A 6,275-nucleotide genomic window follows, 5' to 3' on the forward strand; every position below is an offset into this window, starting at 1 on the left:
TTCAGCTCGGGAGGGTGGCAAGCTGGGTGTGAGAGGGGCTGAAGGAAGAGTGAGGTATTCAGAGAACCAAGGCAAATATGATAAGAATTTGGCCAGTATCCAAAGAAAAGATGAGGTAGGGTGGGGGTTATATTTTTGGAATTAGAACTGAGGAGAGCAGGCAGTCTTAGCAGTGAAGTTCTGCAAACAGCCGAAATGGGGGGGGGGGCGCATATACATACATTATCACATTGAGGGGAGAATTATTCCCCCCTCTCCAGCATCTTCAAATGAATCGGCTTTCCTAAGGGGATTGACAAGCCCAACTGGACTCACTCTTAAGTGAGAAGACAATAGTAAATAGTCTACAGCATAGACTGCCAGTTCTCCACCCGGGGCCAGAGAGAACTCAGGTTCAATTCTTTTGACCAGGAGGAAGTCCCTGTCTCTTGAGAGGCCTCAACCAAGTGCTCTAGCACTCCCACAACTGGCTTCTCCTCAGCCGTACCCTCATCCGCATGGATGTCTCAGCCGTACCCTCATCCGCATGGATGTCTCAGCCGTACCCTCATCCGCATGGATGTCTCAGCCGTACCCTCATCCGCATGGATGTCTCTGCTTGGTATTAAATTCTCTGACATTCAAGAAACCCTTAGTCAATGATTAGCATAAAAATTCATCTCATTGCTATGCATGAATATTTTAGTATTATCCACTCTCGTGAGTTGAGTTGTTTCTCCGACGGTATTGACTCAGATCAGATTCAGGTATGCTGGCTGAGCTGTGCACTTATTTAATATTTATTAGGGTGACAGTAGCTAATCTTTATTGAGCAAAACACCAGACAAAGCACACAGGACATTTCGTTTACTCTCATAACAGACTCAAGGGTTTCTGGGTACACAGGTGCAGTCTGTGCTGGCAATGAGGGCATGAGAGATTTGGTGGTCCTTCAGGCTACCTTGCCCCTCTGAGCTAGGAAGAAGCCCCAGATCCCAAGGTCAGGTGACAGTCAGGCTGATGCATTGTGGTGACCTATGACACAGACACCCCATTTCCTACCCGTTGCACAGAGTAAGAAACAGGAATGGCAATGTTAAACTTTCCAAGGTCGTGTGCAGGCAGGAGATGGTCTATGGTCTTAACCAGGATGAACCTGGATGCCGCTCACACAGCATTGCTCCTACCCCTAGGACTACTGTCTTGACTCAGAAGCACCGAGAAGACACGCATGCACACATGATCCGCCTTACACACTGCATGACATTCTCTACCAACCGTGCATTGAAAAAAAAAACATTGCTCAGGCTCTGTGGACAGAGATGTACAGCTGCCAAGCCCAGCTGCTTGGAGTTTTACAATGCGACAAGCAGAGCGCAGGAATGGAGAGCTGTCAGGAAAATGATACCCTAAGGAAATCAGCCCCCTGCATTCTTTTTCCTGGGTGTGAATAGTTCTGACGACAAACCAGAGTCCGCCGTATGGGACCGGGAGCCAGGGTTTGCTCAATCGGGAGGGTTTAACGTAAACTGCCTGGCCACTTAGCCACTCCCCCCCACACACACACACCCTGCCTTATACTTCACATCTCCGTGGAGCCCTGCAGATCAGCCTGTCCGTTAAACACACCTCCCTCTAACGCCAGCCTAAAGCTTCTGCCATTTAATGGCATTTCTCCGGTTATGGTTGCCCTACAGGCCACCGCTCCCCTCTGATCCCTCCCCTCTCGCTCCCTGATGTCTGAAAGTCCTTCAGTACGAAACAAAGCCTTTCATTTCATAGAAGGTGATGAGGCTTAAAAAGCAAGCACCCCTTGGAGAGGCAGTCCATTGATTCAAATTCACACCATGGATTTGTATAAATGAGTGATCAGGGCCTCCCTCCCCCACACGGCATATTTCGATGAAGGAAGGGTGGAGGAGGAAATATGAACACCAGAAAAAATCAAGTATTGGAGGAAGGGCACAGCAAAGAAAGACAATGGCTCCCCAAGCCCAATCTCTGTGGCTCTGGCGCATGCCCGGTGTCCTGGGTGTCTTCCTGAGTGGGAACTGTCCAGCTAGGTGCCGAGGAGATGGTGGCACACAGGGAATGGGCTGGGATTTTGATGCATAGCTCAGCAAGCCACTAAGCTCCCTGCTGAGAGCCGCAGAGCCTGCCTTGAAGGCTGCTTTAGGATTTCTTTTTCATAGTGGTGAAGTACACCTAAGGAAATTCTCTATCTGGCCATGTTTAGGAGTGTAGTTCATAGCACGAGGGTCATTTTCGTGTTGTGTGACCATCACCACTGCCGTGTGTCTCCAAAGCTCTTTTTATCTGAAAAGACAACTCGAGGCACCTCATGTAAGCAGGTCATACAACATGTGGCCTTGTGTGACTGGCTTATATTACCGAGCAGGCGGTCTCTGGTTCATGTATGCTATAGCCTGTGTTGTACCCTCATTCCGTTTGAAGTCTCATCAATATTCAACTCTATACACCACGTTACTAATTGTAATGGCGCTGCTATACATACAAGGGTGTGGATGCTTGCCCAAACTTTAATTCCCAGTTTCTCTGGACACACACACACACACACATACACACACAATGGCTGGATCATATGGTAACTTCAGAAATGAGTGTGCTATAGCCTATAGCTCTATGCCATTTTACTTCCCCAAGAGGTATGTACAAGAATTCCAAGTTTCGACAAGTAACCATACTATTATTTATTATTTTTAATTGTGGGGTTTTGTCGTTGTTGTGGTTGTTTTCTGGCCAACATCTCATGTAGCCCAGGCTGGCCTTGAGCTCACCATGGAGCCAAGGTTAGCCTTGAACTCCTAATCCTCTTGCCTCCACCTCCCAGGTGCTAGGATTGTAGGCCTATGTCACTATGTCAAGCTTCATCCTAACGATTTATGTGTACTAAATAAAGCTACCTGTGGGCATATCCAGAAGCCAAGCAATTGTGTGACTCTAACTACTGAAGCTGAGGAAAAGTACAGGGCTGGAGGCCAGGACTTGCACAATGGATCACACACCAAAAGATGGCAGAGATCCTCACTGCCCCTGCTCTCTTATGTCAAGCTTGTCCACCACAGCGCTTGCTGCCTCACTGCCCTGCCTATTCCTCTACTGGGCTCCATGTCATTTGTTCTCTTTCTGCCCCTTTTCCAATATGTCTGACCCTCCCACTATATTCCGCCTCCTTAGGAAGCAGAACCTGGGACCTCTTGGCTATTTTCTTCTGGAGAGCTGCTCTCTGGAATCCCCTTCTCGACTTCATTACAGAGAACCCACCTCTGGAGCCTGCCTCTAGAGCCCACCTTGCAAGGGTCTCACACTCCCACGTGTAAGGCAGGCAATGTGCTTAGAATGGGCTAGTGCTTAATCAGCTTCCAAAACCTCCATCTGCTCTTGGTGCTGACATGGACGAGGACCCTCTCCAGAGCCAGGCGAGCACTGTCCCACTGAGCAGAGCCCTAGCCTCTAAGAGCATCCTGAAGACTAGCTACTAATAATTTGGTGGTTTTAATAGGAAGCCTTATGTGTGGAGTTTACTCAAGAGACACTGCTCCCAACTTTAGATCCAAGAAACCACAGGAAACCACCTGGAAGCAGGCAATCTTTGGCTTCTAGAATGCTCCCCTTCAAGTATGCAGTGTTTGGTAAAGGCACCTGTGACCTTGGGTAATGGTTTAACAGGCTATTTTGTACCTTGACAAGCCTGCTGGCCCCAGTATCCCCCTAGTAGAAGAAGAAGATGAAGAACCTGAACTTTGTAGGGGACGGAGGCTCATCTTCATGTGTACTTGCATCTGGAACAAATTACAGCAATCACTCCTACCTGAGATTCAGTCACTCGCAGTTATGTGCATCGAATATAGACTGAAAATATGAAATGGAAATTTCCAGAAACAAACGATTCTTCCATTTTAAATTATGCATCAGGGGCTTGTGAGAAGGCTCAGTGGGTAAAGGAGCTTGCTGCCAACCCTGACGACCTGAGATTGAGCCCCAGGATCCAGATGGTGAAAAGGCAGTACCAGTTCCTAAGTGTTGTCCTTCCAACTCCACATACATGCTATGGTACATGTGTGTTTCCCACAGGCACACACATAAACAAAACAAATAAATGTAATTTTAAAAATTACACCTGTGCTTCATCTGAATAGTCTGGTGAGGTGCTGGTCTGCCTGTCCCACCTACCTGGAACTCCTCCCTTCGTCCAGCATCCCTTGCTGAATGTTCGACATGCCCATTTGTCACGTAGTGGCCTAGATATCAGATTCTTGTGGTATAGTGTATCAAGTATGTGGATGACTTCTCTTGACACTGTACTAAAAAAACTGGCAGGAGCAGCTTAGAGAGGGGAGGGTTATTTAGGAGAAAACCTATCAGAGTGGAGAACCTGTCACAGCAGAGAAGCATGGTAGCTGGAGCCCTCAGCAGCTGCTCACCTTCTCTCTTGTGGCAGATCTGGGAGTGCAGAGGTGGTGGGGAGGAATATAGGGACGGCTGTAACTCTCAAAGGCCTGACCCCGGTGACCCACTTCAAAAAGCCACACCTCCCACCCCAAAGATCCCACAACTTCCCCAAACACCATCCCAAGTTCTAAACCAAATGTTCACATAGGTAAGGCTGTGAGGGACATTTCCCATTCAAGCTGTCAAATCGAGACATCTTCGTTTTGTGTAACAATGACATCAAAGAACGAAAGTAATGATGTTGATAATTTTATGACAGGCAGTAGAGCATGAGACTCTTAATCTCAGGGTCATGGATTTGAGCCCCACGTTGGGCGCCACTCTGTTGTATTAGGAGCGGCGAGGCTGCATCCCCAGCACCCAGCCGCCCACACAGCTAGTTTATGCCCAGAAATAATTACACGGAAACTGTATTCTTTTAAACACTGCCTGGCCCATTAGTTCCAGCCTCTTATTGGCTAGCTCTTACATATCGATCTAACCCATTTCTAATATCCCTGTAACACCACGAGGTGTCTTACCAGGGAAGATCTTAACCTGCGTCTGTATCCGGTAGGAGAATCATGGTGACCCCTTCACTCAGCTTCTTTCTCCCAGCATTCTGTTCTGTTTACTCTGCTTACCTAATTTTATGTCCTATTAAAGGGCCAAGGCAGTCTCTTTATTTAACCAATGAAATTAACACAAAACAGAACTCTCCCCCCATCAACAACTTCTATTTTATTATTCACCATTGTTAATCTCTTACTGTGTCAAGTTTATAAATTAAACAATCATAGATATGTATGCATAGGAAAAAACGGTATTTACAGGGCTTGGTGTTCTGTGGTTTCAGGATTTATGAATTTGGTATGTAGCTTTTGTGGGCTAAAGGGGGCTATTCTATACTGAGAAATTTATAAACAACAGACATTTCTTTATCAGAGTTCGGAAGGCAGGAAATCCAAGAATAAGGTCCCAGTAGATCTCATGTCTTGCCGAGGGCCTCTCCCTCATGGGTAGCACCTTCTCTGTCTTCTTCAGATAGTGACAAGGTTAAAGAGGCACACTTCTTTTAGGTCACCAGTCTCATTCATGAGAGCTCTGCCCTCAATATCTCTCATTTCCTAACACTCTCTGACAGTTCAGTCTCAGGATGTGACTTGAGGAAAGGCACATTCAAATGACGCAGACCTCTTAGGGAGAAAGGATGAGACTTCCCTTCTGCTTTGTGTTTGTGATACCAAGACCTCCATTAGGTCCTGAAGGTCCTGATCCAGTCTGCCAACAGGGCAGGAAACAAGCCTGAAGAGGTTGTCATCCAAAGGAAAGAGTCACCTGAACAGGTAGCAACTGGAACCAGGGCCAGGTAGAGACTCAGCACGCAGTGGAGAAACTCAGCGTACAGTGGAGAGACTCAGCGTGCAGTGGAGAGACTCAGCGTGCAGTGGAGAGACTCAGCGTGCAGTGGAGGGATTCTTGTGCAGTGAAGAGATTCAGTATGCAGTGGAGGGATTCTTGTGCAGTGGAGGGACTCTCATGTGTAGTAAAAGAAAGTGGGCCCTTTGTTCCATCCTGCACGGCTAGCCTGCTCCATAAATAACCACACCAAAATTGTATTAATTAAATTACTTCCTGGCCCATTAGTTCTAGCCTCTTATTGGCTAACTCTAACATCTTGATTCAACCCATTTCTAATAATCTGTATGTCACCACAAGGTCGTGGCTCACTGGGAAAGATTCAGCATGCAGTGGAGAGACCTGCGTGCAGTGAAGAGACTCAGCATGCAGTGGAGAGTCTTGTGTGTAGTGGAGAGACTCGGCGTGCAGTGGATGGCACTCAA

The sequence above is a fragment of the Microtus ochrogaster genome, linkage group LG9 (assembly GCF_000317375.1).
Source record: "Microtus ochrogaster isolate Prairie Vole_2 linkage group LG9, MicOch1.0, whole genome shotgun sequence".
NCBI lineage: Eukaryota > Metazoa > Chordata > Mammalia > Rodentia > Cricetidae > Microtus > Microtus ochrogaster.